The sequence below is a fragment of the Pocillopora damicornis genome, chromosome 7, assembly GCF_964200805.1.
Source record: "Pocillopora damicornis chromosome 7, jaPocDami1.2, whole genome shotgun sequence".
In the NCBI taxonomy this organism is placed as follows: domain Eukaryota; kingdom Metazoa; phylum Cnidaria; class Anthozoa; order Scleractinia; family Pocilloporidae; genus Pocillopora; species Pocillopora damicornis.
Genome location: NC_142676.1, coordinates 18,194,538 through 18,219,982, shown reverse-complemented (window position 1 = coordinate 18,219,982; position 25,445 = coordinate 18,194,538). Strand labels below are relative to the sequence as shown.

Genomic DNA, 25,445 nt, shown 5'->3' with positions numbered 1-25,445 from the left:
TTCTCGAAAATTGTCTGTTTTGAAATCGAAGAAATTGATTTGAATCTCGTTACCGTTCCACTTCCGTTACCGTTACCGTCAAACCGAAACAATAAAGACAGCCAATCAGAACAAAATATGATATCACGGGAACATTCAGAATTCAAAGACTAACAAGCAAACCGTTGTAATCTGTGATTTTTTTTAGCTTTGCATTGCTTAGGTAGAAGATTAGCCCGAGCTTTGTATACCAAAAATGCAAAGCTAATTCAATCCTGGCTCCCTTTTGAAGCATAAAAACAAGAACAAAATTGCGCTGTGATAGTAGTTTAAAAATAATTTATGGCTAGTATACGTAAGCTAAAATACGAATATGTTCAAATACGCCCTAGGAACCTTAAAAAAAAAACTTCTATCTGTAACATACACAATATAATATAACATAACATTAAAAAGCCTAAACAAATTTAAATATGTTATCTTCTGGAGTTAGAACAACCAAGGGTAAAGACCAACTAGGGTCTTAGTTACTATTCAACTAAGTTGCATAGCTTAAGACGAGGACTGAATTGCATAGTTGCACTAAGTTTGTTTGTATAGGATTTGATATCTATAGGAAGGGGCAACATCACATTTTATTTAATCGCCTGAATGCTGTTTCATCAATTTACATACCCTCAGGTATTACTTTGTTATTTTTATTTAGAGAGAAAGAGACATTTGTTGTAAAATAACTCGAAAACCGATCTCTTCTGCAGCCTTGTAGATACATCTCAGGAGTCAGCAGGATGATAGAAGTCCACTGTCATAAATTTGCACAAAGAAATCTTTACATCTTTGAAGTCGAAAACGACTCACTTTGTATCTGTTGTCAAGAGGAAGAGTTTACCATGTACCTGGTCGAAGGATTTGGAAATTGGTTTAATGATAAAAATGCCCTCTCTTTCTCACCAACCGGCTTCAGTCAAAATTGTCATTTAGGAAAGCCCCTTTTGAGACTGATCTAATTACAAAAACTTCGAATTTCTCCTTCTTCTTTGGCTAATTACTATCAAGCCTAGCTTGACCGTCCAGTTTTGTGTAACATTAGTGTACAGGTTTGCTTGTGAATATTATGAAAATAAAGGAAACTTCATATAACGAAACTATAAAGGATTACTCAGTTATTAGATGATTTCGAAATTTTTACTTTGTTATTGTGAGTTTGTTTGTTTTGTTTTTGTTAAAGCTTGAAGTTATAGGAAGTTATTTTATTATTTCTTTTGTATTTTTAGGACAAAATAAGTTGCCACCCGCAACCGAGTGTAAAATGGTAGCTTATCTAAGATAATTATAATTTTTATTGGGGAAACCAGAAGGCCCCCTTAAAGCTAAAAAAATAATGACACAATCTCTATCGTTTTCTGTTAATGAAGCGGCTACATCCCTCACCGACAAAACATTGATCTAATTCAACTATTTACGATTATTTCTGGCTTCTGAGAGAAGCAACGAAAACTAAAAATTTAACGACGTAACATTTGTGAAGGTTTTTCATTGCAAAATGATCTCATTACACTAATTTCCATAACAAATTACGATGTTCGATTTACAGTACTCGTGTTTATTTTGAATTTCTGCCATATACAGATTCTTTTTCATGAAGTTTTTCAAACGAGTAAGTACTGTTTATTATCGGTTTGGCACGGACGATCATTTTACGGCCTGGGTGCGTGTCTTTCGTCTGGGGTGGATGACTGCAGAAAAAACAAAAAGACATCAACAATAATGCCTGGAGAAACAATAAAATTGCTTCGGGTTGTATTCTATTTCAGCGTTATTATTATTATTACTTCTAGTTTTGATCCCTAGTAGACTCCTCAATGGTGAATTCTGACCTTAATCTCTCCTTCTCTAGTTGACGCTTTTAAACTGTGAATGGATGGCATGCGTTCTTGGATAATTCATATCATTCGGCTCTTATTCAAAATTTACATAATGTGAAGAAGTATCAATGATAACAAGTGTCTAATATTATCATCTATGTTCCTTATTTGCACATCTTTCTAGAGAAGGGTCAGCGTTTGAGAAAGATTTTGTGATATTTTATCATTTTTTCATGCAAATTTTTAAATTCATGAGTGAAACTTTGCACATCGTTGGGCCATTGAAACTTCGAATGAAATATCACTGGCAAAGTGTGTTGATCAAAACAAGTTGGACAAATAACAACCGGGTCAATTATTCGTTCTTGCTTGAAAATATAAATAAGTTGTGTGTGTAACGAACGTAAAACTTTCCATCACTTATCAATTACAACGTGGAAAAATAGCCTCGGGGGCCCATTTCCACATGCAAGCTTACGTTCAGGGCGTTAACTCATCTTAGGTTTTTCTAAGCAGCAGTTAACTGATGCAACAATCATGTTAGTGTAGTCACCTCGGGTTAACTCGAACAGGCACCTCAATGACTTCAACAGCTTTCCCTCGTTCATCTCTGATTCATGGCCAAGAGATAATTGTGTAGGTGATTATGACAATTATAGATAATTAGGGAGCAATGTGCCTTATTTTGCTACCATTCGTTTGTTACATGTGATGTGTAAGGATGACTGCTTGTATATATAATCATTATTCCCTCGGTTCAAATCAAGCAACTGAGAGCTCAATGATGCCAATCAAGATATGAAGCAATTGGCGATGAAATTTAGAGAAGGAAGAAATTACCATAATCAGGTGAGGAGCTACACTGTGCCAAAGATGTGGTAAACTTAAGTTGTTTAGTCTATTTTATTTAATTTACTGGACAGACGAATATCCTGAAGTGATCTAATCTGTCAAAAGTGGAATTCTTATCATGAAAATCAAATAAAACAGGCTACAGTAAATTTCTGCCCTTGCTTTCAAGCTCTTTTATGTGGGTAGCTTTTCTTCTTAACTCGTCAAAATATCGGTTCTTTTAGCAAAATGAGGCCAAAATTGACGCCCTTTTACAATTAATTTTAAAAATTAAAAAGTTTCGGAACATTATACATTAATAGTCACCGCGACAGAAGGGCTGCCATGTTCGAAAGTCGAACTTGACGGGGGGTCTTCATATTTTGAAAAACATTGCGATTCTTATTTAAAACATCTTTTAAAGCTGCACTTATGAACCTAAATAATTCACTTAAGTTTTTCTAGTTTTTCGGTTTATTGACTACAATATTTAATTTTTTCCACTTCGGTGAATAATTACTAACTGGCTCTACAGACAGAACTTATGTGTTTTTACAGTCTACGGATACAACATAAGATCAGAGTTTGTTAGCTGACTGGTCTGTATTCTATTTCTTTTCTTAAAGCTGGAAAAGAAACCAGCAATACGGTTGCGAAATTTATAGGTGTAGCGAAACTCGAGATATCATCATTCATCGATGGAAGGAAAGCTTACTTTAAGAGCTTTCATTAATATTGTATATCCCATACTCCTATGGTAAAAAAATAAAATGCAACCCTTTTTAAATATTCAATTGTGAATAATACATTCCAAATCGTTCTTAGAGTTGACTTTGTAGAGCACAGAGATTCATAAGTGCATCGCTGAAAGAGGATCTTTTAACAACTGATGGTGGGTAGAGTTTCCCTTCTTGGTTTTGTAACGCAAAACATTTTGAGACGTCTCCTTTTGTAGAGCATTCCTAACACAAACCGTCGAGGAGCAATTTCGTTTGGGCTTGAATGTTTGCCTAGTCTTCTTTTCAAAATTCCGCAAATATGTGATTCTGTAGTGAAGATCGACTTTAAAGCGAGACGGATACACTCTTTTCAGTCTTTCAAAACGTTTACTGACTCAGAAGAAGGTCTCAATATGGTAATGGCTCTTTCGGCTAACGACTAAAATTTTGGCAATTTACTGCTAACTATTATTTTCTTTCCGTCGCAATTAAGCAAGAGACCCAAATATCTATATGTTTCGTTCCAAATTACCCCATGCTTATCAGAAATAATCATGTATCTTTTTTTTCTTCACATTAGTAGTGCTATTGCTATGGGCATCGTACAATATTTCCAAGTCGTGCTGTTTGTATTCAATTTGACCCTCTCTACTGAGGCCCAGAAAAAAGTAACTTCTCAAAACTTCAAGTTTGCTATCGATGACGATGTCATCCATAACCAAATTCTTGAGGGTCACGTGTTTGAAAGATTGACAGTCCCAAACGCCATCCAGTGTCACTTGAAGTGCAAAGATGACTGCCTGTGTGTATCCATGAACTATTTCCCTCTTTCCAAAGAAAACAATTGTGAGCTTAACGATGCTAACAAAGAGATGGAGCCAGCGGCGATGAAATGGAGGCAAGGTGGAAATTATTATGATTTGGTGAGAAGCTACACGGTCAAGGTGAGATAAGATTACTTATATAATCCTTATTCATTTATTTATGAACTTTCTTAAATAAAGTAAATATCCCAAGATGTTCAAGTTCGTAAATTAAATAAATATTTCCACATGATCAAGTTTTGCGGTACTCCTTAAAAAACAGTTGTGTTATATGTCAGTCCGGGCCAAAGCCATTTTGGTGCATACTGATCATTCTGCGATATGATTGATCTAGACAAAACTAAAACAAACTGATTTGGCTAAGAGAGGATTGGGTTCATTCTCTTCCTCGCAAATTTTTCTCTTAAAGGCCGTGTTGTAATGCGAAGGGAACAGCAGAACAGAAGTGACTACAAATTTCATAAAGACATCATTGACTTTACCATTGTTGTATTACTGCATTTCAAATCTAATTTTGATGGATATTTCATCTCCTTTCTGGTGCCCCGCTATGTGTTGTAGGCACTCGTACTTTGCTCGCACTGTTTGTTATCGATTCGATCCGTTTCCGGTGAGATTTGTCGACGGTTGCTAAAGTGCACGTGCTAACCCAATTCGATGAGCATGGTAAGCTAAAAAATCCTTCGAATGTTGCTGTAGGGTGGAGACAAATACACACCAGAGAAGCATCATTGCATCGACAGATGCTGCCGCACCAATCCTTGTCTCAATGGAGGTGTATGTCAAGAGATTTGTGACGCTCACAGCACCAGGTTTAACTGTACCTGTCCTATCACATACTCTGGTCAGCGGTGTGAGAAGATGAAACATCCGAGAAGCTGCAAAGACGTAGCTAAGAACGGTGCCTCGACATCAGGAAAATACGACATCTATAATTCAGACAATGAACGGTTTTCTGTTTACTGTGACTTGCAGTCTGAACCTGGCTTTGTATGGACGTTAATACAGTCGTTATCCTTGTCCAAGAGAAATGCCTTCAGTTATGCAGAGTTTGGCAAAAACGTTTAGATTGATATTGAAGAGGGGGAAGTGAATTGGAGCGAGTTCCGACTATCCTTATCACAGATGCAGTCTCTTGCTATTTCCTCCACACATCTGAGAGCAACTTGTAACTTTCCTACGGATGGTCTGCAGTATACGGACTACGCACTCGCTAAGCTGGCAGGTCATAACATTTTTGGTGCCTGGGACACCTGCCAGATGTACGAGTATGTTAATATCCGGGGAAACTCTTGTTCTAATTGCACCGCCCTGACAAAACAGCAGGAAAATTTGTCCTGGCACATAAGGAGTTACAATAGCATAGAAGAGGGATGTGAATTTGATGGAAAACCAGGTGGAGTCCCCGATGAAAAAAATTTCGGAAAATTTCACAACATGTATATAAATACGGATCACTGCTGCCCGTTCTCTCCTGCTTCTACAACGCAGCATTGGTTTGGAGCTAAATGTGACGTGTGACTTTTTGCGAGTGCATTTCCTTTCTCAGAAAAGGAAACACAGCCAACTGAATGCAAGAAAACATCGGAGCAAGGCTAAGAACTAACAATAACATCATGTGTTTCCAAGTTTGGTCCAATTAGGAGTTGAACTTGAACTAAACGTTTAATATTTCAGTTAGTTACATTGAGTCTATATCACAGAAGAATGCAGACGTGCACAAGAGCGACGTCATAAGCAACCTTAGGTACACAGCGTCCACATTTTAATAGTTGAAGTAAGTAGGTGGCCTCTCTACAAACACTTTTTACCTGCACTTTCTTCTTTTCATGGAATGTTCAATAGATAGTAAACTTATATCTTAAAAGTCAAAGGTCGATAAAATTGGCCTTTTTCATATTCGTCTTTTAAAACGCATTCAGGGCTCACCATTAGTTGATTTATGCAAATAATTTTCAAGCCAGTGACTAATCGTAAGTTGAAATGTTTGTGTTTAGATTCAGAGATGTTTAAATAACTTCGTACGCTATTAATCTAATTATGACATGTTTTCTCGTCGTAGGGCGACATTTTCTTGACTCGGTCAATCAACCGTTTTCTCTTTACTGATAATTGAAAATTAGCTTCGGCTTCGTTAGTTTGATCATTAGTAAAACCAAGCTTTAAGTTTAGGTTTCTTGATTTCGCTTTAAAAATTCCGTACAGTGAGGAGAAATGGTATTTACTTAGTGGCAGGGAGATGTTAGTAATTTCTCCTAAGTGATAAATATGTACAGCTTTGCTTGATTTTAATATTAGGGACTCGATACATAACTGCGAGAAGCTCCCAACAGCCTCACTTTCACAAGGACTAAGGTACTTAAATGCTTCGGTAGGATCACTGCTTACATTAAAACATTACACATTTGTTCATGAAACAATTTTTGAAATGTTCAAAATGTAGGAGATGAAGTAAGTATAGTAGTTGGAGCAGGTGTTTGTCAAGAGAAGCACCAGGTATTGTTGTACATAATGTGAGACATCATCTTATTATATTATCATATTAGTTTGAACGATTGTTGCTCATCGTAATGTTACGAACTTGTGTTCGTCTTTTTCAAAGTCGCATTCCAAACTTTTACTTTAAGCTTGTGGATTTACAGCGACATTACACTGTTGGATGCGCTGTCAATACATTATTAAATACAAATCCAAGTGACCATGAAGGTATATTGTAGTTATAAAGTTTATCATTTGAAATCTACGTTTCCGAAGTTTGAAACGTTCAATGATAGAATTGACAATTTTGAAAGCTTTTAAAGTTATGCCATTTTCCCCTTACAAATGGTATTCGAATTGCGTAGCCAAAGTACCATTTGACCAAAAACCACTGACGTCACTTTGGTGACATTAAATCGAATTCAGTATGGCGAATAGTATGAAAGATACGCGACAACGAGGGCGATATTGTGTCGCTGGTGCCCCGGCTCTGACCAGCAAAACTGTCAGAATAGATCGTTCCGGCACCGGGCATAGAATGTTTCAGTTCCCGAACGATCCCGACTGTGAGAGGAAAATGGGTGAAATTTGTCTGCAGACAAAGACACGATCTTAACGATCCAACTTGGCCTTAAACGTCGCTTTGTTGGGCAAATTTTGAAGAATTATGCTATGAGCGAAACTTGTCCATATTAAACAGCATGATGGAGGCTCAAGGGATGAAGATGAAGCGCTTTTTGAGAAATGACACTGTGCCAACCAGGGACATTAGTTTTGTGCGTGGTGTAAACTAAATTTTAGTGTTTCTGCACCGTATCCTTAAATTGTTTTCTATTTTTCTCTTTGCATACTAATACTTTTTTAAAAAGTCATTGCAAACATTCAGCTCCTTTAATGTACGAATAACTTAAAAGAAACCCAATTGAAATATCATCAAAGGCGGCAGATACAAAAGTAAGGAGGGTTGAGTGAGGTAATTTCCAATTACGCTGTTTCTCAGTTTTTGAACCTTTGCTTTTGTGGATCCCTTTACAAAGAGCTCAGCCAAAAATATAGAGCTGGAGCCGGATCGACCATCATTCATAATTCATGTTAATTTTTTAACTGCATCTTTTAACTGTAACAAAGTCAATTCCTCTATGGAAACGAAGGAAACTGTGGTTTATTTCATTCCTTTCAATAGGGAGACAAGGAGTTTTGACACCCAGCTGTAAGTATCTATTTTTCTGAATGAAAGACAGTTGAAAGATTAAAAGGTATTGGCGATCTTCTTTGTCTGTCGCTGGTGTCTACCGCTACTTGTTGTGAAATTACTTGATTTGTTTGTGATCACTCTTCCAAAGATAATTAAAAGACACATTGCGACGTATATCCTCCCACGAATGTAAAAAAAAAAAAAAAGAAAGAAAAAAGAAAAAAAAATTGAAACTCCTTTTTTAGCTATTAAGACACTTCTGTGAAGGACTAAAAGAAAAAAAAGGGCTCTTCAACTGAATCACAATCAACTCCTCTTTGGAAACGTATCAAAATACAATTTTTTACCCTTCTAATTGTGGAGACAACAAGTTTTGACACCCATTGTTTCTGGTCTCTTCCAGTTTAATTGCTTTTAGTGATATTGAAGAGCAAGGAAAAAATTGGAAATGTCAGAGGAGGCATCCTGGCACATATGGAGTTACAATAGCATTGAGAGGGGATTTAAATTTGATAGAAGACCAGGAGGACTCATCAATAAGGAAGACAATTTCGGAGAGTATAGCTGCAACGATATAAATCAGGATCACAGTTGCTCGTTCTCAACTGCTTCCACAACCCAGCACTGGTTTGGAGCTAAATATGACGTGCAACTTTTTGTGGATTCATTTTCTTCTTAAAAAAGGAAACTCAGCCAACAAAATACGACTCTGAGAAACCATTGGAGCAAGGCTAAGAACAAACAATGACATCATATGTATGCTTTCAAGTGTGGTCCACCTTAGGGGTTGAACTTGAACTAAACGTTTAACATTTCAGATAGTTACACTGACTCTTTATCAAAAGAGGGCAACCTTAAATACTCAGCATCCATATTTTAATAGTTGAATTTTGCGTTTTTAGGCGGTCTTTCCACAAACACTTTTACTTTGACTTTCACTATTCATGTGTTCCATAGATAATACGCTTACAATTTAAAAGTCAAAAGCTCGATAAAATCGTCTTTTCACATTCTTCGTTTAAAAGTCGTTTACTTCCAATCTTTGAAATTTTTTGTACAGTGAGAAAAAAAATCTAAGTATGAATGAAATAAAAACTTCATATCATGGAAAACGCGATTCATCCAAAAACGTTTTTGTTCGCTGCGCTCACTGGTTTTTTTTTTATGGTTTATTGCAACCCGTGAATAAAAATCGTTCGTACGCACTTTCCAAGGAATCATCTCTATATATCTGAGATAGTTCTCGTTTTCAAAGCTTAATTCAACGTGCTAGTAATCATTGGAACGAAACCTTTTAACTTAGACTCGCATTTCATTTTTGCATTTTAGCGGTGACAATGTAATAATGACCATGAATTTCTATAGTAATTGTAGTCTTGAAAGCAACTGAGACAATCAGACGTTTGTACTGCTTGGATCAAATCAACTCGGGGACATGTGTTCTCTGGTAGAGCACTTTTAATGAAGACTTTCGTTGATATGCATTGACTGAAGTTGGTGCAAGTTAAGATTGACGGTCATTGATATTTAACGCCATTTTTTCCGTTATGTAGTTGGAAAGACAAAACACTGCGGATCTTGTCACATATCCTTTTACGGCATTGCTCACTGATCGCCCTCCTGGGCTTTCTTCAAGTGTAATTTGTTCCTGTTTTGTGTGTTGGTAAAAACACCCCGTGATAGAAGAAGGTGTTGTATGACATACACTCTCGGGAAATAGACAAGAAGAGAGATTCAAACTGCCGTCTTAGTTAAATTCTGCACAAACCCTAATAAAATCTTTTGTAATTTTTTAAATTCTATGAGTGACATCTACAATCATACACCAGTTTGCTGTTAATGTAACCAAAAGACTAATTAACTCGGGGGTGAACATGCACAATCGTAATCCTATTCTGACTCGTATTGTTCTCTATTGAAGAAGAGCTGCCAGATTTCGGTCTAAAAACACGGTAACTCCATATTCTGAATGGCTAAATTGTACATGAATAAAGGGGGTAAGTTTCTGAGGAAACTGTGGTGCTGCGTCGGTGGGAGAGTATAACAGGTAATTTAGAGTTAACAATTGAGTTAAAAACGTAAATTAGCCACCATAAAGGGTAAAAAAGCTGACGTTTCGAGCATTAGCCCTTCGTCTGAGCGATCGGAGGAATTGCGGGTTGTGTGTGGGTTTATATGCAAGTGAAGCTACGCCATTGGTGGGAATTTCCTCACCATATTCCCACCGATGAACAACTCAGTAGTTAACACTACATGTGTGGGTGGCCGATTAAAATGCACAGAATTATTTGGTATCCAGTTCAAACGCACGCAACGTTGACATGTTACGCATCAATAATGGCGAAATAGAAGATGAAAGTCTCTAAATTGGCTGAAAACCTTAATAAACGTAGGGCTCGACAGGTTGACGTGAATCGATCCGCAAATAAGGACTTTAGGGACGACGACGGACGTCTACGACGGCGAGCGGAAGTTTAAAATATTTGCCTGCGCATTTCCGGTAGCCGGCGCGCTAAGTTTCCCGCAGTAACTGTGTTGTCTGCGACGTCAAAACGAAGTGTTTGTCTTTTGTCTAAAACGTAAGTAAGTAAACATAAGTAACTTATCGTATATTTTCAATATATGATGAACTGTCAACATTTTTCCAAACTTTAAAAAAAAAGCAAATGGTTCTAGAACTCATTTTAAGGCGAAAACTGACCGAAGTTTCTTTCTCCCTCTAAACAGCTTCAAAAGTTCGTGACTGAAATAGGCCTAAATGGAGACGAGTTCAAATAAGACAGTTCAGCAAGTTGTTTTCAGTTCATATTGTTAATGAATATTAAAACTAAACCAGGAATCTAGTCTAGATAATTTACCCGAGTTTGTTTAAGGAAAAAATTGCTGAAGCTAGATATTATTGTGGTTTTTCAGATCAAACAGGGAGTGGACCAAGGGACATGACAACTGCTTGTGTCAAGAAATTCTAGAACTTGAACCCTTTAAGTACAACAAAAGGAAGCATTTCTAAAGGCAAAATCAGGGAAAAGATTGCAAACAATCTGAACGGCCTCAAGCTTCCCCGATTCAAAGTCAGTAGGCGTGCTGTTAGAGAAAGATACATACTGCTGAGCGAAAATTTAAAACAAAGATGAAAGACGAAGAGAGGCAAGTGTGAATGTCATTTGAGTGAGTTGGAAAAGGCTCTGGAATAAATAGTCGCAGCTGCAGCTGAAGCCACCGTAGGAAACGATCATACAACTGAAAACGAAAAAGCAGCGGAAAAGAGGCTATAGAAAACCTGAGAAGAACTCAGAAAAGGCAGCGGAATGAAGAGGAGGAGGAAGTGAAACCAAAGCAAAAAAAGTTGTAGAAGTGGAGGTGACACAATTGCATATTTGCGTGAAAAAAATGATCACGTTCAGAAGTGGAAAGAAGGAGAATTGCAGCTGCAAAAGCAACGAGTTGAAGTTGAGGGTAAACAGGAAGATCAACCAAGAAAACATCATCAGGATATACTAAAAGTATTGGTGGAACAAACTAAGCAGCAACTTGAGCAGATGCAAAGTTTTCAGCAGATGTTTACCTCAGAAAAATAAGATTAACTCGGCTTAATTTTGCTTAAATATATTCATAATATCTTTGATTTTGCTATGAATGCTTGTTTCAGCATTTAAATCATTTATCAGGCAAGTTTATATTTGACGTTGTTGTTTGTTCTTATACCTAAAATCTTACATTGTATAACAAACTTTTAGACTCTTTGTTGTACAACTCTATTTGTGGTGCTATCTTGGCACCTCTTTAAGGGACCTGGAGGTGGACACGTAGGAGATAGGCGGAGTCACCATACGCGGCCACTGGTTCTCTTGTTGTAGAGAAGCCATGCCGCCCCAGATCGTGAGGAACCCTCTTAAAGAGGAAAAAAAATTACTGTTTTAGTTAGCTGAGGGTAGGGTGTACAGTTTCAAATCTCAACCTAAAGAAAAAAAAAAAAAGGAAGAGCAACGAATCAGATTAAATCAAGTACATACTGGGCCGTACATGTTGGTTATCATACGATTGAGTAATGCACTTCCTTTAAATTTATCGCACGGGCATAGTTTTCAAGAAGTGGAGGGTTCAGCAGTGTATTGTTCCACTGAGTTATTATGTGATTGTGCTCTTGATAGAATGTATCGATCACGAGGTTGGAAATTTCTATATTTTCACTTATAAACCAAAAGCCTGTTATGGAACAGACTGCGCCTTCCATGAGTATTCTTAATGTTATTTTTCGCGCCGTACGACGGCGACCTCTCTCCCGGCGACCTCTCTCCATTCCCCCCAGTTCACGACCTCGCCGTCGTCGGATCTTATGGTCCCTTGTAAAAAAAACCACGACTGCGACGGAAACGAGGACGAAGTGCAACATAAGATCTAGTGAGCAAAACAATAGCGAAACACGTGCGTTTTAAAACTTTGTACATTTCTTAGCCGTCCCATACAGAACAAAAGGGACCTTAAGCAGTCAGGACGGCAACGCCGAGGAAGACATCGATTAAAAAATGAATTTCTGCCTTTAATTAGAATTTCAAAAATGGCTGCATTTGTTTACTGCCTCATACGGCGCCACACGTCAACTTCAGCAAAACAGAAACGGTTAACGCATCGAGCTATTGGTGAGAAACTTAAAAGAAAATAAATAAGGTTTTCTTCAGGAACGTTTTACCACACGTCGCCGTACTGACATCTTAAACTCCCGAATAGCCTTTCGCCTTGCAGTTGCATGATTCTGCCACATTTTCCAAGAACATTACTTCTAATAAGACTCGAATAAATACAGGAAACAATTTTATTGTAGAATCTTTTTTGTCGTGGTCCTGCCGGTCAAATGATGAAATACGTATTGACTCATTGAGTCTGATGGGGTCGGACGAGAAAAAAATATAATTTGAATGAAAACGAACTCGATATTGAAGAAAGATTGCTTTGGTTATGGATACTCTGCGAAGAATAAATTTGTAACGGAGAAAAATGATCGCGATTATCACACAGTTTCGTTTTTTCATTAAGCATGCAAACCAGCTGTGCGATGGTTTGACGGCAGTTTTAGTTTCAGTTATGTCTTTCTGAACTTACGCCACTACTGCTGTCTTAGTTATTGTTGTCTGTATCAATAAGTGTTTTTGCGGTACGTTTAAGCTCAGGAGGACACTGGTAGTATGAATTGTTTCTACAATTTGATATTGGACAGCTCTCATTTCTACTTATTTAGGAAACGGTGGATGGCAATAAACAACCTTTGTTCCACCAACATTGTTTTTTATGGCTTGCTGTGGTGGTCCTCGTGTGTGGTTAATGACTTCAGAAAACAAACATTGTTAATATGAGCCGAAAGAAAGCTTATGTTGAGAGGGACACTGTGTTGACTTTTCCAGAAAAGTTGGGGTCTTTTGACATAAAAAATGTTAAAAGATCCCGACATTTAAAAAGGGAGATCAGATTTTGATCACCGCTGTAAATGTGACGGATTTCAGTTATTAGATGCAAATTTTTAGTTGTGAAGCACTCTGTGTCAACAGTATTGCAATATCGTATCCATTGTTTGTTTCGGGTGTCTTCTAGATAACATCGTAAACAGAGCCAATGATCTTAATTGATTCATTATTGTGTTTTTCTATTATTTTTCAAGTATAAAGGTGCATCGATATTACCGGACATACATAAAGTTTTAACAACATCTGTTCGCCTGCAAACCTTTCTCAAAGGATTTTACTGAAGCCATAAAACGAATCGACATTTTGAGGTAAGTGCAGAGAGATGGTACTCAGTTAAAACCGAAAGTTTGTTACTGAACTACTGAAGGGAGACAACATGCAATCTGTTTCTACTCCGTTGATTGAATAAAATTAAACTCACGCGGCATGGCCTATTCGATAAGTTTAAAGTTACTTTTTTCTACTATCGACACAGCAAAATATATCTAGTGCGCCATGCACACTGTAGCTCAGATTCTCATTTCAACCTCGGCTAATTTTCAATATAAGTTATTTAATCTGTCACCGAGATATTCGATCCTGGAAAAAGATGGCCCCATTCTCAATAAGCATTACGTAATCACGTTCGCGTCAAAAGAAGAGACAACTTTTAAGGCGCTTATTAAGATCTTGATCGTAACCTGAGGTCGAGTCGCGTTTACACCATAGTACGATCACGTACCTATTCACGATTTTTTGCCTTTTTTTCTTAGTAGACTCCGCCTGCTACTAACTAAATTTTAAATGCCTCGGTATAATTATGGAATGAAGATATCCATCTCATTTGTACGTTTAGTAGGTCCACCATGAGTGTTCTTCGCCATCTACATGCGATGTTGTTGGTATCTCAGCTCACTCACACCGAAGGGGCGCAGCCAACAATAAATTGTCAAAACTTCAAGTTTGTTATCGATGAGGATGTCGTCTATAATCACATTCTTGAGAGTCACGTGTTTCAAAGATTGACAGTCCACAGCGCCACTCAGTGTCACATGAAGTGCAAAGATGACTGCCTGTGTGTATCCATGAATTATTTCCCTCTGTCCAAAGAAAATAACTGTGAGCTCAACAACGCTAACAAAGACATGGAGCCAGCGGCGATGAAATGGAGTCAAGGAGGAAATTATTATGATTTAGTGAGAAGCTACACGGTGAAGGTGAGAGATAGAATCGTTAGTTGTTGATAGAATTGCCTTTTTTATTATTTTTTTACTTACATATTTATCACAACATAGCGCACGTGCAAGGCCTACCTATATCTTAAGGAAGCTACTGTAATAAGAATCCATGTTATATACCTAGACTTTTCCTCAACAGAACGAGACTGTGATAGGTTAATTCTTGGTCACGTGCCCCTGATCAAATTCAAATGTATTCCGACCGGGATACAATTGCGCAGTTGTTGCCCACGCGCCGAATACAACAGCATGTTTTTGCCATATGATTGTTTAAGGGAAAGTCTTAATATATAACAAAGTACTTAATGTATATTTAGTGCACGTCCGTGCATCCATAACATGAAGTGTGCAGTTTCACTTCGGCTAAAAGTCCCGTCTTGTTTAGCCGCGAGAATTCAATACTATCACTGAAGATTGTTTTTCCGTTTTATCCCAACTGAGATAGACCTTTGTATCTCAAAATGAAAACAAAAAATGCTGAATAAAACTCGTTTCGAGAAACACAATGAGCGTGTAGCTCTTCGAGCGACGTAATTGGTTTCGGAGTTGACAACACTTTATTCACAAACGCGATGAGAATTATGGCTGAAAACAGAACTAAGTCTTCTGACTTCAACTGAGGCTTTGCCACGCTGAGAACTCTTCATTAGAACGGAAAATATTATTTTAAAGCGTTGACATGTACCAAAGTTTTGTTCAATCGAAGATTTTGTTCTCGAAATCGAACGATTTTCAGAATTTGTGGTTCAAAGCTAAGCAATTTTCGGGTAGTAAGTTCAAGTTAACAGCGGCATTTCAAACAGCGTAAATCTATCACAGGTGTCTCGTAAATGCGAGAAATTTATAGGCTATTGCTTCGTTTTTTGAACGGTTGATACCAGTTTTAAGTGTTGATATATCCTAAAATTATTGTTCATTAGCAGATTTTTATTTTAAAACCGTATAATTTCAGAATTCTCAAAATCTCCAACACAAATATAAGCAATTTTCTGGCCTTGAATTCTAGTAAACAACGATTCAAGCATGTTGAATCTACTACACGCCCTCGTGCATGCAAGAAATTCGTTCGTTTTTGCTTTGGAGCAGAAAATTTACAATTCTTTGAATAAAGATTTGGTCTCGAAATATTTCTTGGTCATTTTTACCCTGTCATTTATTCATAGTTTTCGGGTAGAACGCGATTACCTGGTAAATGGGACAAAGTTGTAACAAACTCTTTTTTTTCGAGCACAACTTGTGTCTGCATGCTATGTTATAATGAAATTTGTTCACGCTTTAGCTGTGCGCGTATCGAGTTTTTGATGCACTTGGGAAGTGTGAAGAGCACTCAGGCAACTCTTACGCTTCTCTCGTGCTCTTAAAACTTAGTTCCCGCGTGCATCCCTAACTTGATATACGCACGGCTAATTCTTTTTTGTACGTCCCTCAAACCCCCCCCCCCCCCCTAAATTTATTTCTTAACACCTGCATCGCCGGACTTTACTTTAATCAAGAAATAGTTTAAGGAAAAAAGGTTCATTTTCAATTAGGGTGGAGGAAGCTACATTCCAGGGATACATCGCTGCGTTAATAGATGCTGCAGCCAGAATCCCTGCCTCAACGGGGGAGTATGTCAGGAGATTTGTGACAATCACAGCCCCAGGTTTAATTGCACCTGTTCTTACAAATACACTGGTAAGCGTTGTGGTCAGACTACACATCCAAGAAACTGCAAAGACATCGCTAACAACGGAGCCTCACAATCAGGAAAATACGATATTTTTGATTCAGCCGATAAACCGTTCTCTGTTTACTGTGACTTGCAGTCAGAACCTGGCTTTGTATGGGCACTCATACAGTCGTTCTCCATCGCCAATAAGGCCACATACAAGGATAAGGGGTTTGGCACGGATTTCCCTGTGAATGACAATAACAATGAACCGGAATGGAACTCTTACCGCCTTTCCTTATCACATATGCAGTCTCTCTCAAATCACTCCACATATCTGAGAGTAACATGCAACTTACCTGCAGATGGCCTGCAGTATACGGACTACGCACGCGCAGTTCTGGCAGGTCATGACATATTCGGTGACTGGGGTGGAGATTGCAAACTGTTTGAGTACATTGACATCCGTGGAATTAACTGTTCTGATTGCACCTCCTACACAAGAATGGATCTTAATGGTGCTTGGTTCGTGAACAGTTTCAAAAGCAAGGAAAACGAATGCGATTTTGATGGGTCACTAGGAGCAATTGACAACGAAAATAATTTTGGACGGTATCGTTCCGGAGCGATTAATACGAATCACCGCTGCTCCTCTTCGGATCCTTCTACAACGCAATACTGGTTTGGGGTTTAACATGAATAGGTTATTCTAAGTTCCAATAATCTACTAAAACTAGAATGAGTTGTGAGTATTAGACAAGGTTTTTGTTTTTCTTTAAGGGTTCTGTCTTTTATTGGTTGTGGTTGCTTTTTGTTTTATTTTGTTTTGTTTTTTTTTTTTCAACATATGCCTTTAATTTCTCGGAATTTTTTTTTGAAATCGAAGAAATTGCTTTTGAACCTCGTTACAGCCGCTTCCCATAAGATGTTTGGTAGTATGACGTTGATAGAACGATTTTTCAATTAGTGTTGTCAAACCGAAACAATAAAAATAGCCAGTCAGAACAAAATACGACATCACAAGAATCATTAAGAATTCAAAGACTAACAAGCAAACCGTTGTAATCTGTGATTGTTTTAGCTATGCATTGCTTAGGTAGGAGATTAGCCCGCGTTTTCTATACCAAAAATGCAAAGCTAATGCAATCCTGGCTCCCTTTTGAAAACAGGAAGAAAATTGCTCTGTAGTAGTAGTTAAGTAATGATTCATGGCTTGTATGCGTAAGCTATCATACGAACATGTTCAAATACGCCTTACGAACTTTTATATAAACTTATATCGGTAACATACACATGCAACTGATATAACATGATCCTAAATTAAATAAAAAAGCATAAAAAATTGAAATATGTTATCTTCAGGTGTTAGAACAATCAAGGGTAAACACCAACTGTTGCATAGCTTAAGACGAAGACTAAATTGTATAGTTGCACTAAGTTTACTTGAATAGGACTTCACGGACGATCATCTTAACGCCTAGCTGCCTGTCTTCGTTTGAGGTGAATAACTACTATGTTCCTTATGTGCACATCTTTGTAGAAAAAGGTTAGAGTTTGAGAACTACTGTGATATTTTTACAATTTTTTTCATGCAATATTTTAATTTATGAACGAAACTTTACACATCGTTGAGCGATTGAAACTGTGAATGAAATATCAGTGGCAAACTGCGTTGATTAAAACAAGTTGGTCAAAAAACAACTGGTTCAACTATTCGTTCTCGCTTGAAAATATCGATAAGTTGAGTGAGTAACGTAAGTAAAACTTTCTATCACTTATCAATTACAACGTGGCGCTGATTAAGAAAAATTTTCACATGCAGGCTTACGTTCTGGGTGTTGGCTCATCTCAGGTTTTTCCAAGCAGCAGTTAACTGATGCAACAATCATATCAGTTTAGAACTAAATAATTGATTTGTCTACTTCCTTCTTTTTTGTTCGTCTTGGTCGTTCATGTTTTCAAATTTTCCCAAAGATCTGCTTTAGCGTTCCTGTCGCTATCATTTTTTTGTCCATTTACCTGATGTAAACAAAATATGCAATGCACGCATTCAAAACTGAATTATACCCCAGAAATCAGAAAGTAGCCGCTAAATACAAGAGAACAAGAACGAGGCCGTCCAACAACAAAATTGGAAAAAATTATTCGCAAGCATCTCCTCGAAAAGGTTTCAGCTCTGTCTGTCCTCGGTGAGTTACGATTATTTCTGGCTTCTAAATCAAGCATATTTACGTCACAAGTTAGAAAGAAGCAACGAAAACGAAAAATTTAACCGCGTAACATTTGTGAACATTGAAGATTTTCAATGCAAAATGATTCCATTACATTAACTTTCACAAAAAATTGAGGTGTTTGATTGATAATATCCGTGTTTATGTTGAATTTCTGCCACATATAGATTCTTTTTCATGACGTTTTTTCAAATGGGTAAGTATTAGTTATTATCTGTTGGCAAAAACAACTTCACGGACGATCATTTTAAGACCTGGCTGTGTGTCTTCGTTTGTGTTAAGTGTCATTGTCTGAGAAAGTGTTCCAGGGGCCAAAACTTGTGGTCAAACGATTTGGCTGAAACTTGGCACAGAAGTTGGTTGCCATGAGATATTTCAAAAGCCAATCTGGCTCACTTCTCTGACTTTAAGTTTTAGAGTTTCAGGGGGGGTCTCATTTTTTGCCCCTTGAGTACAAAAAAACCAGCCTTTCAGGGGTCATTTTGAAAGTGCCATAAAACCCAACTGGTAAATTGTGCTGCCAAATGAATTTGACTATGAATATTTCTATAATAGAGCTTTCATTTCATGCATGTAACTTTGCCTTCAAGGTATTGGACAGAGAGGAGCCTGGGGCTAGATTTTGGCTAGATTTTGGCCAAAATTACAACCTAAAATTGCCATTTTTAAAAAAATCAGTGTATCTACCTGCCTTCTTGCATAACATCCGTACCTATACCATTATTTACTTTATTGACCCAATTATCAAAATCACTTGAGAAAAATTTGGCTTATCACGGTTTGTTGAATTTTTGCCACAAACACTCCATGCCCCTCTAAGGCCCTGCAAAATGGAACTTTGAGCATAGTTAATGCCATAAACAAACCAAACTGTTAACATGAAGCCCTGATTCTGTATTTGGTAAGTGAAAATGAATTGTTAAAAAGCCAAACCAGTTTGATTGTTCAGAATTACCCCGACTCTTACCGTACAATTGCTCTTAAAAGGCCTTTCATTGGGCAAAAAAAGGGTGACTTTTTTCTTTGAAAACCTAGTACAGCCAACTTTCTCACAGCGAACTGGCTTTTCGTAAGCGATCACCCGGCATGATCACGTACGACTGTAAGAAAACCATTGCTCAAATATCACAAAAGTTCAGTTTCAAAAAGCGCTGACCAAGTGTGCTCGCAGATTATAACAGTTGACTAGCAAAAAAGGCTGTAATACGATCGATAGGTAAAATTGGATTGAGTCATTGATGAAAGATGTTATGTACAAATTTTCAACAGTTCTAAGCGCCATTCGGTTCGAGACATTGGCAGTTGTCTGTTTGCCTGAGTTTTTGCTTGTTAGGTAATAATTTTATGTAATCACGTTCAAATCACTTCGGTTTGAGCTTAATTTCTTTTTTTTTTCCCCGTAGATGACCACCTCTAAGCATAACCGACCACTTTGTCCTGCATCAAGGGTGGTCGCTTACGAGAGTGTTGACTGTACCAGTCATAGAGCACAAATGACAATGTTCTTACCTTCATATAAAAATACTTGAGTTTTTCTCTGACTTATATTTTTCAGGTTATATTTTCATGTATTGCCGCAAGCATGGAAAGTCCCCATAATTTTCCAAGCCATATTTTAAAAGATAAAGTAAGCTTACAAAACGATCGTTAACCGATAATCTTTGTCTGACGTTTTTTATAGCCTAAATAGCAACAGTAATGAATCGTGACCAAACGTAGATACAGTGTACATATATACGAGCCGCAATGATCGGCATCTAGGTGACCCACGATCTATCAGATTTCCCAAATACTTTAGCGCTCAGTAAGTGAAACCACAGAAGGGATCCACAGTTAGGAGAGCGGGATGATAAACTTTTTTCGTGTTGATGTTGATATGAAGCACCCCCATACAAAGTCATGAAACGCCTCGCGATGTGATTGTTACTGTATCATCTTGGACGCGAGAGTGCGATGAATGGACCAAGTCGACGAGTCGCGCAACCTTAACTGACTCATTGATTTTTAAGTAAGGCGGGTTTTAAGTCGAAGAATCTAAAAAAATTGTTTACTTGCGACAATCACAGGAATTTTCTAATTGTATAAGAGGTTCGTTATACGATGCTTTACGATTAGCACGACCAGAAATTTCCACGTCAAAATACTCGCAGAATGACTGAAGCTGACTGAGTTTTTGCTTTTCCAGAACCTTGGCTAATCTACCCCCGGCAGAGAGATCACAAAAATTGAAATCATCATATACAAGAGGGTGCTTGAGGCCAATCTCTTGTTCAGCCACCCCGACTAGTTGCTCCATGTAATCCTCTTTCTCCAGCGCTTCGTCTTCACCCTCCTCTTCGCTAACTGGAAGTCCATTCTGCTGCGAAGCCAAACGAGAAAAGTATCCTTTGACAGTCTGTACTTCAACCCACTCTGAAACTGGGAAAGTTTCCTTTATTTGCTCCACCACGTCTGCTGGCATAGCTTTTTGGTGAAGATCCTTAGCTCCCTTGTTGAATAAATTTGTTAAAAATTCTTTGACACCCGAAGATATTCTCACCGGCGCTTTCGTCTTCTTTAAGGCCCATCCTTTGCTCAGTCTTAAGTTCGCCACAGGAACATAATCTGTCCTGCCAATTTTCTGGCCCGCACCTTTTACTGATGTCGTTACAGCTGCCCACTGCTTACGTACGTTGTCGTATATGGACTCCTTCTCTGGAGTCATAATATAATGACCTGTATCCATGTGCTCATCCGCCTCTTCGATCGTCTTGAAAGTGGCAATACAAGCAGGTTCAAGGCAGCTAAAAGTATTGACAGACTCAGTAACATCGTGTTTTCCCTTTGCCTGGTATTTCTTTTGTGTAACACGCGGTATCTTTTTCGTCCACTCCCCAATCCTTTCGAGCCCAGAAACATCTTGTTCATGCCAAGACCCCTTTATATCCACGCCCTCTCCAACATTGTAAGCTTGCCAGACGCGCATGCTTTTAGAAGTCAGAGAGAAATTATTGTATTTCGTTATTCCCGGAATCTTGTTATTAGCAGCGCCTGTTGACATCGCTGATTGGTCAATCTTGCATTCCGCAATGCTCGTTCCTGCAATTCCTGGTGGGGACTCCAAGCCTTTCTTTATGTCTTTCGCACTTTCCACGTTGTGATTTTCAGCAACATAATGTCGAAGGCGCGGTTTGCAAGGGGCGATCTTTCTGTCACAAGTCCTTACCCGACTGAGGGTCAGAGAAATCATAGCGGATTACTTCGATGCCTGACCTTCTGCTAGTGGAATTGATGGTTGACAAAAGCGCACTACAGTGGTAGCATCCAGCATTATCACTTCTTAGGATCGCTCTGCATACTGATTGATGCGATTCTTTGACACAGACAAGCTTAAGGACCTCTTCAAGTATACAAGAAACGGAAAACTAGTCCTGTTTGCAGCTGTCAATGGCAACCACATATGTGTGGATTGTGTGTTCACTTGCCGATACTACTGGACAGTCAGGATGATTTGATTTGTGAACAACAGCAGAAAAGTGCCAACTAATTCCTCGCTTGGCGAACCATTGGGACTGCGTTTCTCTGAAACGCATGGGAAGTAATTTCATGGCCCAGTCATTAATGACCATGATGGTCTGGTCATTTAACCTATTGAGTGTGTCTTGTCTCGCTTGATCTTGTTGAAAAGTCCTCAATAAATGAGCTTTCCAAGCATCGATGCTGGAAACGGCGTGATCTAAGTCCCACCTTGCTCTCTCCTTTTGCTTCTCACTCAAGTCCAGATCTCCATTTCTGAGAGTATCTTCGATAGCTTCCAGAACATCAACAATACCCTTGCATTCGGGACACGCCTGGTTGTGATCGTGGCAACATTCACCTGAAAATCTCTCTTCGAATGGATCCGATAGTGCAAACACAGTACAGTGATCAGCACAAGCCTCTTCCGGTCCTAGATGACTCTTGTATACGCTTTTGAGATAATTCTTTCCAGCGCTTAAAGATCGAAGTGTGTCTCGGGTCCATGTTGCACCCGCACCGTGTTGACCTAGATTCTCAACGAGTGAGGCTATCGTCTCGAATGCCTCTTCACCAGTCGTAGACGTGTTGTCCAACCCTTGCAAGGACTTTTGCTTTGATGCACTACAAACCTCTAGCAGACGGAAACAGGTACGCTCCTTGAGCGGCTCCACATCATGTTCACGACACTCTTCATGGTAAAGGTAGATGATTTTCGACGCAGTCATTGTACGAACCACTGAAGGGATGGGGATTCTCTCACCTGAAGAAAGTTTCAATGTTTTTGTTCCAAAGGCTACATCTTGGAGGAATGTGGATCTCGAAAAGAACTCAATAAAATCCCTAACTTTCTCCATGTTCAACCTGCATCGGAAAATCTCGTTCCTTGTCTTTGGTTCTCCGCGTCCTTGTTCTAACGCGTGCTTTCTAGCATTCTTTACTTGGCGTAATGAGATTCCTGGGAGAAGCTGTTGGAGTTCCGACTGAGAGAACCTGTCACTTATGAGTGATAATATCTGAGTTTTTGTTAACCGATTTGAACATTCATTGTAAGCCAGCAAAATTGCTTCGAGTCCCACATCGATTGTGATGTTGTTAATTTTGTCCTCAACAGAACGGCGACGTTTGACCACTCCTTCCCAAAGTTGCTCCTGCTGTGAAGGAGCAATGGTGTTTAGTACGTAAGAAACCACTTCGTCGGCTCTTATTATGAATTCTTCCTTCGACGCCCCAGACAGTTCTTCCCACTTGCAGTCAACATAGTAGGGTAATGAGGCGAAGTTACCATCAGTTATGACAGCCATAAAATTGTTTAGTGTCTCAAGGTTTCTTCTCTCCCGTTCGCCTCTGGTAAGTACATGCTTACTTGTTCTTCCTGCGAAGAGCTGCTAGGGACAGAAAAAGCTGATCCAACGGATAAACGATAGTGTGTCGAAATGCGTGGTGGACGTAATTGCCTAGGTAAGGACTTTGGTGTTGAAGCGAATGCAGCTAGTTTCGTCACTTGCTCTTCATGTCTCTCAATAGCTGGGGTGGCTGGAGCATCAACAATCAGAGTTCGGCATGAGCTGCAAATGGCTGAAATGGTACAAGGAAAAGGATGATCAGAACACACGGAATGAAGCAAATGATACCTGTTCAAGCAAATAGTCCTTCAGTTCGCTTTACAGAAAACCTTCTAGTGCGCTTACAAATTATGATCGGTTTTCGGGCTTGAAAACAATTTAAAAAAGTAACTTTATTTTCTCGGTGAAAGAGCTGGTTGTTCATAAAAAATAGTGTTTTAGTATATGCGTTAATTGGGGTAGCGAATGCAAGGTACATCCCCCTGTCGTTAAGTTTTGATTACTAGTCGTATAAGAATGGCAATAAAAGTTAGTTAATATGTCATTAGAATGATCTTCCTTACCAGTTAGAGTTTTTTTCTTTAAAAAAGAAGGGGGAAAGTAAAAGAATTTTCTTGGAAGAACAGTGCCACCCCTGGGTATCATGGACAGAAATAAGAAAACATAGATACAGTATATATTTACCAGAGCCTATAGCAACGACAACGCCAGTGTTCCTGTAGATTCTCTCCGCCATGAATTTGCTCACACGCCTCTTGCGGGTGAATGCTTTAGACACTTTTTTTTACACGCGATGATGCTTTTTCTTCATGGCATGGATGACAACATTTATCCTACAGCACAATTCGCAAGTTAACAACATACCGTGTCTAACAAATGTAATTCAGGATTGAGGGGTGTAACGATTTCACTAGCATGTGTCCCCCTCCACCCACTACCCCCTCCCACATACACACACAGGTAGAGAGCTAGAAATCTACTATCTAGGGAAAAGCTTGAGTGAAGAAAGTGTTAGGTGAGTAATGCATTAGCATCACTAGGGAAGAGATGTTTCATTACGAGCCTGCAACTAAAAAAAACCAACAACAACCAAACGTAATTTGCGCGATAAAGAACAATCAGCTCTGCTCGGAAATGATAGGGTTGTAACCTGGGATTTTTAGCTGTATTTCTATGAACTGAACCCTCAAAGGGCCTGCCTAAAAAGGTGGGTGTCCTGTGGTATGTTATAATGCCAGATAAGACTCACGCATCGATCAATCCTTTAAAAATCTCTATTCATTACCTTTGCTTTATAAAGCGTAGTAAATTGAAACCGATGTTTTGGGCACACGGTCATCCTTCCAACATCTACTTGGTCAATTGCTCTTCCGGAACGATTCAGGATCAGTTCCCATTCAAGGACACACGTGAACTCATTGCCTATGCATTAGCACGCAGTTTAATTAGTGTAGATCTTCCAAGCAAATCCCATAACACAAACTAATTCGGCAGATTTTGAGACAATATAAGGACTTCTTAACGTTGCGAAGCAGAGAGTCCATATACGGGAAAACATTCTCTACGTATACCATGGTGTCATTATCAAGTCGTAATACCGTCTCAAAATCACATGTAGTTTCTTTTTATCGTGATTCATCTATTTTTGTAGAAAAAAACGTTTAATCGATTAGTCGAGATTCAGAATACAACGATATATCTGAGATAGGTTTTAAACTGGGTTTAAGATTCCTAAAATTATACCGCCTCTATTTACATACTAAAATAACTAATTATAAGTAATTAAAAAATGTATCCGAATAATTTTTGTTACCAAGAAAGTTATCCGTGAAACAAGACATTTTCTCGCTCAAAATGTGAATTTCATCGAAAAGCTTCGATGCAGTATGTTTGCAAAGATTTTTCAAGTTCACTTATCTTAGACGAAACTGGCAAATATAGGAAACCGGTAGAGTTTCACACTCGAATTGCGATTGCGTGATAAGCGTCTGCACAGGTAAAGCTGAATGTAAACAAACAGAGCGAGCAGACGAAAAACAGCCTTCAACTTCAAGTTATTCTTATCGTTGTTTTTGGTTATAGAGATTGCTGCAATAAAATAACTGCGCTCTTACCTTTCAAAGTTAGAATTTGTGCGCGTGTATGATCCCTAACAGAT

At 38.5% G+C, this 25,445-nt stretch overlaps 3 pseudogenes across 1 annotated transcript; 2 read left to right on the top strand and 1 right to left on the bottom strand.

Annotated features, from left to right (window-relative positions):
- Positions 1 to 3,987: 3,987 nt before the first annotated feature.
- LOC149042975 (protocadherin-like wing polarity protein stan) lies at positions 3,988 to 6,923 on the top strand (annotated as a pseudogene). The gene is made up of 2 exons (XR_016188853.1): positions 3,988 to 4,338; positions 4,918 to 6,923. The product of XR_016188853.1 is annotated as a protocadherin-like wing polarity protein stan (transcript).
- A 7,272-nt stretch (positions 6,924 to 14,195) lies between these two features.
- Positions 14,196 to 17,571, top strand: LOC149042974 (uncharacterized; annotated as a pseudogene).
- Positions 17,572 to 21,026: 3,455 nt separating this feature from the next.
- Positions 21,027 to 22,054, bottom strand: LOC149042973 (uncharacterized; annotated as a pseudogene).
- Between the last annotated feature and the right edge of the window lie 3,391 nt (positions 22,055 to 25,445).